Consider the following 14,166-nt stretch of genomic DNA (forward strand, 5'->3'; position numbering starts at 1 on the left):
AGTTACATTCTTATAACAAAACTGGCTGCTCTATTTCCAGTCCATGGAATCTCCTAGAATTGGAACCATTCACTTGCTTTGATTTTAACAAAAGACATTTTAAATGCCTGGAAAACTTGGCATAGCCAGTTGCTTACAAGGTTTTTGCATAACACCAGTTAAAAATAAAAATGCTTTTAGATTGACACTACTTAAATGGTTTGCCTTTTATAGCAGCAGCACCTTCAAACAAAGAAGTTTGCTGTCAATCGCTAATGAGAGTGGCTTTAAGAAATGAAGATGCTGGCAATTTTAAAAATTATTTGTACTTGCAATTATGCATAGCAAATTAGAAAAATTGCCATATTGTTTCCTTGGTAGTAATATGGTGACACACTGACATGTGCATGCCTCTTGTGATGCTTAGAAACTGCTGCTGTTTCAGCATAGCTACTGCTTGAAATAAATCCAAAATAGGTAATTGTTTTTGTTGATGTTGGATTAACATCTGTTTTAGGAGTATGTAAACTTCAAGGTCCAACATATAACGAAGAGTTCTGTCACATGTATGTCTTCCCCAGCATCCATGTTGGAAGTTTGCAGCAGAAGCCAACTGAATGGCCGATTTTTCCTTTTCCCTATCTCCCTTAATTCCAAAAGCGAACTGTTCTACAAACTTTTAACGATTGGTTTCCCTTCAAAAATACTAATAATGGCTAGTTGAATCCTAAACATGCTGTTTGCTTGGATTGAAAGTAAAGAAGAAAGCAGACCTTGGTATACTGGCTAATCACTTAGTGACTAAGTCCAAGAATCACCTTTTCCAATATTTTTGAGCTGGTTGTACATAAATTTCTGGGGATCCAGGAGGTTGCTCATTCTTGAAATCTAGCTGACTTAAAAGGTACCACGCATATTGGTAGGAGATACCTTCGAGACTGCCTTACCCCACATGTCCCAGTTCAGCCTCTGCGTTCTGCAGAGGCAAACTTACTGGTGGTCCCCCGCCCCACAATGATGTGGCTAGCCTCTACCCGGGCCAGAGCTTTTTCAGCCTTGGCCCTCGCCTGGTGGAATGTTCTTCCTCCAGTTGTTAGGGCCCTGTGGGACCTTGGTGAGTTCTACAGGGCCTGTAAAACTGACCTGTTCCACCGGGCCTTTGGGGAGGCTAGCCGCGGATTGTCCACCCCCTCTTGATGCCCCAAGTACCATCTGTGCATATCATGTATGGCGATCTGCCGATCCCCTCCCGGGAGTACGAGAGTAGGGAGCTGGAGTTCGGATGCCACCTCTAAAAAAATGGCCTTTAATGTGAGTTATGATTCTGCTACTGATTTTAATGCACTTTTCTGATTTATATTGTTTTACATTATGTTGTATTACTGTTTGTTGTTGGTTTTATTGTACACCACCCTGAGCCCTCTGGGGGTAGGGCGACCTACTAAATCTAATAAATAATAATAGTAAGGAAAGATGATAGGGTGACTTGGAAAAACATGGTGAGGTCAACGCCACTGAACATGTTAGTTCTAGGTTATAGATCTTTTTTCAGACTCACGCAATACCATGTAGCCGCAATTTGCAAGAGATAGATTTCTTAACTTCTTCCCTTCGTGTTATTTTTATATTGAAAATGCTACACACCTCCTGGCTAGTTTTATTCCTGCTGGGGAAATGATATGGGTAAAAAGTCTAAAAGGTTGAGAAGTGCTGCTGAGAAATCCATTATATGTGTACAAAGAACAAGGGGGTAGATCCAAATAGCAAAATCCACAAATTGGTGAAACTGAAAAGATACTGTGAGAATTTTTTATTAGCAAAGCAACTGAGAACACTTTGTATGGTTGGTAGAATTCAGTCTTTTATCTGAAGCGATAGCTTATTGTTATTGCAGAGAGAATTCTTCCATGAGAAAATAAGTAAATACATTATGGCAACAGGACCAGCTCATTTCAGTATCTTAGGTGGAAAACCCAAAGGGCATTTTCCACTAAGATGCGGACATGGTTCAAGGTCAGTGGGTCTTGCAGCTTGTTGGATTGTACCAAACAGATTCTCCTATCATTCCACTTGTTACTGAATCCTAAATCTGCCATATGAAGCAATCACTTAACCTTGTTTAAAGGTAGGGTTCTCTTTGGATTCTAGTCTACTGTTATAATTGATTTGTCTGATAGTATTCTGTTATAATTTAGAACAGCATACATTCCATTACTGAGATTTATTATCTCTCAATATGTCTAACAGTCTCTTATATTCAATAATATGCATTTGAATAATAGCATGGGCATTACCCAGATGCTTTTTGAAAACGGACAGTGATAGCAACACTTGCCTCCATTTTCTTACCACTGTCTGTAGCTGAACTGAATAATAAAACATTTTCATTTAGAGTGGCTTGCTGTTACACTATTATGAGGCCATTATGATTGCTGCAGTGGCATAATGTCCATTGGGCAATGTGGGCAGCTGCCCAGGGCTCAGGAATTTTGCAGGGCATCCTCCTGTGGGTTTTTTAAATGTTTTTTCACATTTCAGCCTGCAGGGGGTGCATTTTTAGAGATATCGGCACAATGGGAGATGGGGCACCCCTTTTGGGAGTCCCTTAACTTTGGCCCCCCTGAACCAAACTTCACCAAACTTGGAAGGTGTCATCAGGACGGTCTCCTGAAGATACCCTGAAATTTTGGTGTCACTAGCTTTAAAAATGCTGTTTTTTTGTGGAACCCAGTAGGCTTCATGTGCTGGAGCAATGATACCCTGAAATTTTGGTGCCAATATCTCTAAAAATACGCCCCCTGCAAGCCGAAATGCGAAAAACACCAAAAAATAAAAACGCATCTGATAATCTCTGATGTTACCGCAAGTTCGGATCGCGCAGAGTTCAGAGGGGGGCGGGCTCGGGCCCTTGGCCCTCCAAGCGCCTCTGAACCGGCTCAGCTCTGCCTGATCCACGGATCAGGCCAAGCCGAGCCAAACTGCCAAGCCTTGCTGCCTGCACTCTGCCTCTTGTCAGCGCTGCTGCGTCATCGGATGGATCTTTGTGGGGTGGCAGGACTAGCAGTCAGGGGTGCACGCGCACCTGGCCGACCCACCGACCGCACCACTCTCCCCTGGATGCCGCCTCTGCCCGCCACCGCCCACCCGTCCTCGCATCTCATGCCCTTTCACCGGTAAGGGGGGGTGCCTAAGTTCAGCCGGCAGGGAGGGGGGAAGCCACAAGCCACCAGGGGAGGAAGACGGGGGAGTTCCACCTCCTTCCGCTGCCCATGGGGGGCATCAAACTCAGGTTTTGCCCAGGGCTCCAGTTTTCCTCGTTACGCCGCTGGATTGCTGACTCCACCACTGTTTTCTGTAGTAAATACGAAGAATGGACACAAGCATAGCGGTTAGTTTTGGAAGCTTTGTTTAATGTGTGTCCGTCGGGCACTATTCAGGAACACTCATCTCTCCTTCACACTCTGATGTTCGCTATGGAAACCATCTGTGTAGCTGTAGCAAACATGATTCTTAAAGTGTGATGCAGCTTACTCACCCTTCACTTGTGTTAAATTATATACTGAGAGATGACCTTTCCTTATTTATCAAATCTAAATTTACTAATGAAAAAAATCATAAACTTGGTTAAACTCACATGTCCAGCTCTCCCTCAAATGTTTTTTTCTTTCATATATTAAAGTGAATGTGTAAACTTCTTTTAGAACTCAACAGAAGTGCAGCAACTGTTCAATTTTTAAACTGGATTTGATAGTGCTGTTTAGCCTGTTTGTTAGAGTTGCTAACCAAAGCTTGTGAGATTTCTGGAGGTTTCCATTAAGTTGGATATTTAGTACAAAAAGGGGAAGGTGTATTAATGTTTCAAGGTGTGGTATAATATTCCCTATAGCTGCAGCTTCAAGAACTGTGTATACCAAGAATGTGTTATTAGGAGTTGGACCTAAAGGCAGATGTTCCAGACTTGCCCCATCTGGTCAGATCTCCAAAGTTAAACAGGGTCAGTCAGCCCTAGCTAGTGTTTGGATGGGAGACCACTATCAAATTCCAAGGCCACTATGCAGAAGCAGACAAGGCCAAGTCACCTCTGAATGTCTCTTGCCTCGAAACCCCTTCAGTGGTTGCTTTGAGTCAGCTGTGACTTGATGGCCCTTTCTCCCACCATAATGCAGGAGGATTTCTGGTGCTGTGTTGGGTGCTGAGAGAGGGAGAAGTAATGTCTGCAACATAACTTGGCAAAACATAACAGCCATTAATTGGATTTTGCCCTGGTATTAACTGGAATACAGAGTTGTTAAGTGGAAAATGAAAACCACAGTTTGCCCTTCAGATTCATTCGATTATGTACCTAAATATCACAGAACAGCTAATTTTCGAGTTCCCGAGAATCTTCATCAGTGGCACGGTAAGATTTGTTTTCTTTTCTGCAATAGACTAACACCATACTCCTCCAAAGTTATCAGGGTTGATGATCAGTACAAGGTGGAGAATTTCCACAGCCCCCTGTATGTCCAGTCTTCATAATGAAATGCTGATGTTCCATTTTAAGAGTCGCCTCGCTGCAGCTACAGGAGCTGTTGTACCATTCTTGAAATCACTGTTTTGTGTCCATTTGTATGAGTGTGGGGCGGGGGGGCGTGAAAGACTGGTGAAGCCTTTTAGGGCCGCTGAAATTGTTCTGGGGGGATTTTGGTTGGTCCTGACTTATTTAGGTCTTGCATGGCTTCAGGGCTCTTTCTGCCAGTGTGTAAATACGCCGTTCGAGGGCCGGGGGAATCGGTATTGGCTGAATTTCTGCTCCGATTTTATTTATTACAGGAAGGGTAAACGTGGGGCAATATCTTACGTTTTGTCGCCACCATCGTTTCCGAGGGGTCCGAGCAGGCGAGCCCGACTTTGACTAGCCATGCTGGGCGGGGGCGCGCCTTCTCTCCCCGGCTGACGTCACGAACTGGAATTCCTCTCGGCCGAGGAGGCGTGGGTGCGCGCGCGCGCCCCCAAAGCCTGGAAAAAGCTCGCGGTGGGTGGGGGGAATCAACCTTAGCAAGGAGAGGGGACCAAACTGGGGGGCGACCGAGGGAGACTCGAGGGTCCCGGCGCCTCCTGTGAAGAAAACCGGGGGCGAGGGCGTGGCGGTCAAGAGGGGTCCGCTCTCCATCCCCAGTGCCGCGCTTGTCCTCTCGTGCAGTCGGTGGGCAGCAGCTCGCCAGCCATGTGCCTCCACCCGGTCTTGGCCGTAGCCGGGGCGTGAGCATCGCCGCTCCGTGCAGCTGCCGCTTCTGCGTTCCTCGGGCTTGAAACTCAGGCTCCGCTCCGCAGGGGTGAGTCTTTGTACAGGGATGCATGATGGCAATAAAGGCTCCCCACCGTGGATGGGGGGAAACGCGGGGGGGGGGGGTGTCCGTGGGCTGAAGCTCTGGAGAGTCGAGACCCGGGTTTTACTTCTCCGCGCGTTCACAAGTTGTAGGACGCCGGTACTCCAGGAGTACTTACTTACCCCATACGATGTGCGTGTGAGAGAGAGAGAATTGGCTCTCTTTTGCCCATGTGTGTACTCGTGTATTGGCCTTGGTTCCCACCTGGGTCGTCCCCATCCCCAATTGTATTGATCTCACATACTTGTAGTGTGCACATCGAGTAAATTCGCAAACGTCATAACTTGCAGAACAACTCCTTAAGGATTGGAAGAAGAAAATAATCTTTGCCAAAGAATAAGGCATCTCTGCATCTTCCTTTAATATTAAATATCATGGCCTCTTGCAAAGGACGAGGTGGTTTAGCATATTTCCAGACAGAAAAAAAAAATTGGTGGGCCACTGTGAAGCCAGTCCCTGACTTCAGAAATTTTGGGATGAATGATGGCAGTTCAGCAGAAATGTGCTATAGCTCAGATACAGCCTCTTGTATTATTTACAGGCTTCTGGGGCTGACTTCTGGTGAAGCTATATCAAATCAAGGTTTAGATTAGGAATTTTTGGCTCAAGTGCCAAAAACACCATAACATCTACCCAGGAAGCTTGTGGGGGTGGGGGGAGGAAAAGAGGTTGTATTTGCCCAGGCGTACTGAGATTGGACAGGACCATAGCTGCACTCCCAGTACCTTGAGCTCACCTGGATCTCTTGGACAGGCCTTGCCTGTTCTAGTGAGCCACTCTTAGACACATTTGCCAGGAATTGCCTATTTCTGATCAAGATATACTTCAGGAAATTATCTGTTCAGGTGAGAGACTGGCGTGCAAGGGAAGGCCCTAAGATAGCCCTATGTCACTTTAAGTGTGTCAGTGTTATACATTAACAATTAAGGGATCCCATGGAATTGGTTGGCTGTAATGATCAGAAGCTGGAATCTTGATATATCCATTCAATATGATAATGAGCTGTAGTGAGTGATTAGTGTTGTGAGGCTCAGTGAAGGAAACCTGTACCCATCCTATGCTGTCAGAATAGCCCTATGTTTACTGTTGGAGGAACTTTGGTGGATCTGGGTGCTATTGTGATGCTAGGAGAAGGTTTTTATGTAAAATTCAATACTTCTTAGGCGTAATTTCAACTTTTTGAGTATGGAGACAGCAGAAGTTGCTTAAGCAGCCAAAAAGGTAAGATTCCAATTTTGAGGTGTATGTTTCTTAGAATGTTTTAGCAACATTTGAGTTTTGTTCGAATACTTATCAAGGGCTGATTTTGTACTTTCCAAATGCATATCCAGGAGCATACCTGCTGCGGGGCTTCTCACCCTTCTTGTAGCTCCCCACTGCTGCCCGGCTCTTTCCTTCGCTCGAGTCAGGCCCAGTGCGGGAAGGCCCAAATGGTTCCCTACAAGCCCGGGGCTTTCCCATAAGCACCGCTTAAGCACCGCAAGCTCTTCCACAGTCGTCTGCACGCATGCGCAGGCAAGCCTCTGTTTCCTGTGTTTAGATTGGCTGAATCTTGCCCCATTCCCCCCACTCACTTTCAGTACCTTTTTTGTATGTTTAAAACATAACGCAGGCAGGAGCTGAGAATCAGCGCTCTCGCCGCTCCCCGGTCTAAAATCCTTGCCCTCCCCCCCCCCCCCCCCGCAAACTCCTAGCACGTAGAGGGGAGGGCAGGGATTCCCTTGTTTGGTAGGGCGTTCATGCCACTTTTCTGCCCAAGGTTTCTCTCGCCTTTCAAAAACCAAGGTTTCTCCCTGCGTTTTTCCCCCTAATCCAAGGGGGGGGGGGTGCCGATTCTCAGTGCCTGTCCATTGCTGTGCATCCCAATTCCCCTCCCTGAAAAATCCTGCTACTGAGGAGTTTTGCATAGTGGCGCAAGCGGTGGTGGGATTCAAATAATTTAACAACTGGTTGTTTACAAGCACCATTTTAACAACCGGTTCTGCTGAAGTGGTGCGAACCTGCTGAATCCTACCACTGGGCGCAAGCCTCCAGAGCAACAGAGGGGCATTCCAAAAGAACCTCAACCTTTGTGGTTCTGGAAAACCACGGAGCAAAGCTGGAGCCATGGCAAAAACGTGACAGACACTCTGCCGGGGCAGCGCCGCAGCAAAAATGTGACAGACACTCTGCAGTGCTGAGGGCTGTGCAGAACTCCTGATTGCATTGGGGCATTCCCCGTGCCAACAGAGGGGCAATTTCATTGTGCAAAATCAGCCAAGATGGACTTATGCTGACCACTGATATTGCTTATTTGACTTGCAATTAGAAGGTTTTTTTAAATAATCTGATACCATCTCCCCTGGTATCTTGCACCACAAAAGTTATTTCAGCTTCTTGTAAGAGGCCAAACAGGTCAGAACCAACATGAAGCACAGTAAAAACATAATTATGATGGATGGGATGATGGGCTATCCAAATGAGTCACTTGGAATTGGTATCGCTTATGGAGCTTAGGAATTCTCTTTCTTCCTCTGTTATTCCAAAAGTAATGCCATATTTTGTTTTGATCTGTACATTTTACATGAATTCACGCAAAGAAGTGGAAAAAATCTCTAAAGTGCTAATCAGGAAAAGAATCCCATACAAATGGGGACTTATAAAAATTCCTGGGGGTATCTTGCTTTGCAATCCTTTGGAAAGGTGCTGTGCCCAATACGTAATTCTCACAGTACTTTTAGTGATGAGGGGGCACCCGCACTTCATTGTCACAAGAATCCCAAGTGTAAGGCATCGAACGGTTTCTCCCCTTTTTTCATGACCGCTTCTTCTCCAGCAGGAGAGAGCTAGAAACAGCATGGATGGAGACCCTTTCATTTCATTTCCACTTCAGGGATAGATACATGCTGTAAATGTGTAGTTAAATTATTACAAGCCATCTCTGTTCAAACTATGTAGAAGAAAAGTCAGCTAAATTACAAGAAACCTCAGGATCAAATTTGCATGGTAAAGCAATCTGTGGTCAACTGTTTGTATTTAAATGTGGATAAATCTTTTAAAAAGCATTTTCACCTTGCATCAGTGTTTAGTTTAGTTTTTGCTATGAAGGCTTCTCAGCGTTTTGCGCCATGTCACATGTTCAGAAGCAGAAATTCAGAGTTTGTGCTCAGTCTCATCGGCTGTTGGCTCTGGCAGGACAAGTTTCTTCCCTTGATACCATGGCTGACCTCAAAAACACTGAGAGAAACTGGCACAGCCTGTCAAGCCTACTCCTGCATTCCTCTTTTAGTTGTTTTATTTAATCAACAAATTGTTATAACAAGTTGGGTATCACGAGCTCTGAATTGCCATCTTTCTTTAGAAAATCTCTCTAGCCTTTTTCCTCTGGAGATACAGAGAAAAGGAGATATGTCCTCAATCAAAGGCAATGGAGACTTATCCTTTGTGGAGGGAGCTAGGAATTCAGAGATCCTGATACACTGATTGTTACGATGTTGTTGCCAGTTAAAAAAACTCAAGACCCCCATGGTGGCAGAGGGGAGGAAATGGCCTCGCTGACACAAAGGCGGGAAAAAATGGCTGCCATGTGGGTAGGGCTGGGAAAATACAAACTTTCCCTCCCCTGTGGTGCCCATTCAGGCTTTGCTGCAATCTTTCCAAATCTTTCCAAAAACTGGGTGGGCTCACCTAGATGGACACAGTAGGTATGTGCTTTCCATGGCACCCGGGCGGCCTTGTGCTCTCAGCCTTGCGGCTTTGTGGCAAGCACCTCCTTTTTACAGTGCCCAGGTGGCCACTCACTGTCTTTGGATCACATCGCTGAAACTTGAACCAATGGGCGCACAGGACAGTCCCTCACGCCCATTGGTTGAGGGTTCGTTGTCATGACACTTTGCATGTTAGCAAATTATACAGGGTAAGATTTTATTTATTTATAGTCTACTTTTCTCAATGAAACTCAAAATAGATTACACAGTGTAAATCAATGCAATCAGATGTGATATGTAACAAACAATGCAATGAGACTAGGATTATAGCAACGACACAAGCAGACCTGTAGCCACAGTAGGGCAAAAGGGGGTAGTGCCCCATCAATCCTTTATCATACCCCTCCAATCAGCACTAGGGGTTGGTAAGAAATTTGTCACAAGTCTTTCAAGTGTAAATTATCTATGTAAAGGGGAAAGGGAAGAATTGAGGCCAAAAAATGTGAATCTCGTCATAAATCTTTCCAAGTGTAAATTCTCTAAGCAATTGGCTAAAACAGAATGAATCGTTAGTAAGGCTGAAGAATACTGATTTTAAAAGCCCACAGGTAGTGAAATAAAATTATGTTGGAACAGAGAGAGAGAGAGATTAAGTAATGAAGGGGTAAAAATCATGTTGTACCAGACTCTGAACAAAACAAAAAGACAGAGGTAACAGAATAGTGTTCCACAATAGTCCCAAAGAACTCTTACTGCTGGGAAAATTATGTTTGACAGGACAGGAAAAAAATAATAAGGCATTTAGGCCCAGAGGTAAATGAGCACAAATCTGTGGCTAATTTATGTGACTCCACAGAAATCTTATTCACAGGGGAGGGTTGTGGATTTTGCTCTGAAGACGGAAAGTTGCAGAGAAAGGAGCCCTTCCCTGTGGGCAGTTCAGGGAATATGTCAATGTTGCTGGATGTGTGCATGATCACTTAGAAAAAAATTCCAGCCTGTTCCTATGCATTTCATTTATTTACTTGCAGTCAAGCCCATAGCAGGGGAAAATGCAATGGGCTGTAGCCGGGGTGGGGGGGGAAGCATTTTCCCCCACAATGGACTTGACCAGTGCCCCCCTGCCAGGTGGCTTCCTACCTACCTGTCAATGATTCTCTGGCTGCAGGAGTCTGGTAAGTGAAAAAAGGTGATTGGAGTGGGGGTTGTTTTTTGGGGGGAAGGGTAGAAAGGGGAGAATGGAATGTGGATGCTCGGGCTTGGCTGGCAGGGCAACGGGGAGTGTGGAGGCTTCTGCTGGACCCTGGTGATTGGGGGTGGGTGGAAGTCAGTGGGTGGATGAAGAGCGGCCTCTTTCAGGCCTTGTGGAGCATTAGCAACTTATCGGTGGGCTCACCCAGATGGACACCTCAGGTACGTGCTTTCCATGGCACCCGGGCAGCCTTGTGCTCTCAGCCTCGCGGCTTCATGGCAAGCGCCTCCTTTTTACAGCGCCCAGGCGGCCTCTCACTGTCTTTTGATCACATCGCTGAAGCCTGAACCAATGGGCACACAGGACAGTCCCTCACGCCCATTGGTTGAGGGTTCGTTGTCATGACACTTTGCATGTTAGCAAATTATACAGGGTAAGATTTATTTATTTATAGTCTACTTTTCTCAATGAAACTCAAAACAGATTACACAGTGTAAATCAATGCAATCAGATGTGATATATAACAAACAATGCAGTGAGACTAGGATTATAGCAGTTTGAAACAGAGCAAAAATCATTACACATAATATCTCGATGCAGAAAATGGTATTACAAGGTAAAAAGCAATGCAGTAAAAGCAGGACAATGCATGTAGGAAACAGATAGTACATAACATGTAGACCTGTTGCTTTTGTAAAAGCTCCTTCCTGAATTGTTCCATTATCATGTTGCTCCATTGTCTTTGTCAAAATGCTCTCTTGAACAATTCTGCTTTACATAGTTTGCAGAATGACAGAAATTTAGGAGCTCTCCTGACATCCTCAGAAAAACCATTCGGCAGAAAATGCATGCTTGTGTGCAGTTGTTGATCTTGCACATTTGTTGGATTGCACCATTAGAAGCCATGAGTTAATGATTTAGTTTTGTGTTCAATTTGTAAATCATTTTTTAAAGTTTCTATAACGGTGATTTGAATATTGAGGATATCATTTGGCATCAGTTTAATAACTGACTCCTGTAAGAAAATGAACAGGTTCCTAACTATTTAGCTAATAGTAGCTAAATGTCACGAATGGAACTACAGCTAAATCAATTTGTTCTCCAGATTTAGATACAGAAAATCACAACCCAAAAAAAATAAGTTTGTTATAATTTTCTCTTTCTACAAGAACATGGTTTAAAAATAAGTCAGTCCTCATGCAGACAAAACTGTAGAGGCTCTGTATAGGCATAATATAGTGGAGGTGTGATGAAAGGTTTAAACTTATTTGGCAGTGTGGAATGCTTTGAAACAAACCTATCTGTGTTTGTGTTACATTCCGATCATGGGAAAAGGCAGAATATGTAGAAAATGTTGACTTCTGCTTCTTTACTAAGAGGTGCTGCTGCCTTGAGTTTTACACGTGGATTGGGGGGAGTGATCCACACAAACAGCATCCAAGAAATCATTTGGCAAAGTGACAAAGATCCTCACACAAATTTTAAAAGACCACTGAGAACTAAGTATGGTGAAATCAGAGTTGGGGAATAATTAATATTGCAATCACAAATCATGATAACATCAGGCGTACAACAATATAAGAATGCCTGTGTCATTCCAAAAAGCTCACTCAACATATAATACTCAAGTAGTAGTAGTAAGAGGACAAAAAGTGAAAGAGGGCAGTTGCATAACTACCACGGGGCTGGGGGCACTGTACCCCAGGTGCGTGCTATTAGGGTCATGTGGGGGATGGAAAATTGAACCCCCTCAACCAACCTTGCCAGGCCTGGCAGAAGCCGCTGCTGGGCTGGCTTCACCAGGGCAGGCCCAGTGGAGGCTGCTGCTGGGCTCCCCGTCATGCCCCACCCCACCAGCCAAACTCTACAGCCTGGAGCAGCCTGGAGGGATCAGGCCATGGGGCTGGGCTGGACTGGGCAGCCACCCAGCCAGACTGCTTTTTCAGCCGACTGCTCTTTGCAACCGGCTGAACTAAGGTAAGTGGGGGGCGCGGGGGAAGGGGCCCGGGGACCATTTTGCCCCCGGGTGCCATTACCCCCCCCCCATGCCATTGCAAGAGGGTGAAGCAAGGACTTATAGCCATCTAGCTGAGCATGTTCAGATCCTCAGGCAGGGTCTTGAATAACTGAGTGTCAATAATCCAAATGGGTAAATCCAAGGGGAAGGCAAGATCCCCATGAAATTACATTGAATGGGACTTAAACCACTGCATGAACATGGGGGGTTAGAGGAGGTCAGGCATCTTCTCTGCCAGGCTCAAGTGGTAATCCAAACAGATCTAGGAAGGAATAGTAGCAAAGAAGCATTCTACCTGTGCCAGGAACATCTTGTAAGACCACAGAAATTTGCCCTTTGGCGTAGATTCTGTCGTCAGTTAGGCTGTTACCGCACGGGCAGAATACAGTGCCCCAGGGACGCTAAAAACTGTGTCCCTGGGTCACATGGTGGGAGTGTCCCTGGGTCACATGGTGGGTGCATCGCAGCAGCGCCAGCCTCGCCACCCCCAAGCGGCGCGAAGACGCTGCTTCCAAACCTTACTCCCTGAGCAAGGTTTTGCGGAAGCAGTGTCTTCCAAACACTGCTGTGCGAATGGCAGCGGCTGAAAGGCGCCATTCCCCCTCCCCCGCCCCACCGTCCCTGAATGCTGTACCTTGTCTCCTGGCTTCCGGCACATTGCAGAGGCCAGGGGACATGCCCCCCTGGCCTGCGACTCCTGAGCCGCCGCTCCAGCCTGCGGGAGGGTGTCCCCTGGCCTCTGCAACATGCCGGAAGCCAGGAGATGAGGTACAGCGTTCAGCGACGGTGCAGCCTGTGCGAAGGCTGCACCGCCTGCAGCCCTACCGGGACTGTCCGTGCAAACAGTCCCAGGGTGTGTGTGTGTCATCATTGTTTATGCCAATGCACCCACACACAGTGCCCATACGGCCTTATAGTTTGAGGAACCTGAATGAAAAAGAACTTTCCATTTTCTCTGGACTTAAGAACATAAGAACATAAGAACAAGCCAGCTGGATCAGACCAAAGTCCATCTAGTCCAGCTCTCTGCTACTCGCAGTGGCCCACCAGGTGCCTTTGGGAGCTCACATGTAGGATGTGAACGCAATGGCCTTCTGCGGCTGTTGCTCCCGATCACCTGGTCTGTTAAGGCATTTGCAATCTCAGATCAAGGAGGATCAAGATTGGTAGCCATAAATCGACTTCTCCTCCATAAATCTGTCCAAGCCCCTTTTAAAGCTATCCAGGTTAGTGGCCATCACCACCTCCTGTGGCAGCATATTCCAAACGCAATCACACGTTGCGTGAAGAGATGTTTCCTTTTATTAGTCCTAATTCTTCCGCCCAGCATTTTCAATGAATGCCCCCTGGTTCTAGTATTGTGAGAAAGAGAGAAAAATTTCTCTCTGTCAACATTTTCTACCCCATGCATAATTTTGTAGTCTTCAATCATATCCCCCCTCAGCCGCCTCCTCTCCAAACTAAAGAGTCCCAAACTCTGCAGCCTCTCCTCATAGGGAAGGCGCTCCAGTCCCTCAATCATCCTCGTTGCCCTTATCTGCACTTTTTCTATCTCCTCAATATCCTTTTTGAGATGCGGCGACCAGAACTGGACACAGTACTCCAAGTGCGGTCGCACCACTGCTTTATATAAGGGCATGACAATCTTTGCAGTTTTATTCTCAATTCCTTTCCTAATTATCCCCAGCATAGAGTTTGCCTTTTTTACAGCTGCCATGCATTGAGTTGACATTCCCATGGAACTATCAACTAAGACGCCTAAATCCCTTTCCTGGTCTGTGACTGATAGCACTGACCCCTGTAGCGTGTATGTGAAGTTTAAATTTTTTTGCCCCTATGTGCATCACTTTTGCATTTTGCTACATTGAACTGCATTTGCCATTTCTGAGCGCACTCACCTAATTTATCAAGGTCCGCTTGGAG

At 45.9% G+C, this 14,166-nt stretch overlaps 1 protein-coding gene across 1 annotated transcript in view; it reads left to right on the forward strand.

The window, feature by feature from the left end:
* The first annotated feature begins 4,953 nt into the window (after window positions 1–4,953).
* The window catches only part of GNG4 (G protein subunit gamma 4), a 36,166-nt gene continuing 26,953 nt past the window's right edge, over window positions 4,954–14,166 (forward strand). Inside the window, exon 1 of the mRNA XM_048485780.1 lies at window positions 4,954–5,294. The gene's annotated coding sequence lies outside the window, so the exon portion shown is untranslated. The remainder of the gene's footprint in view (window positions 5,295–14,166) is intronic.

Source organism: Sphaerodactylus townsendi, linkage group LG01 (assembly GCF_021028975.2).
Source record: "Sphaerodactylus townsendi isolate TG3544 linkage group LG01, MPM_Stown_v2.3, whole genome shotgun sequence".
Taxonomy (NCBI): Eukaryota; Metazoa; Chordata; class Lepidosauria; order Squamata; family Sphaerodactylidae; genus Sphaerodactylus; species Sphaerodactylus townsendi.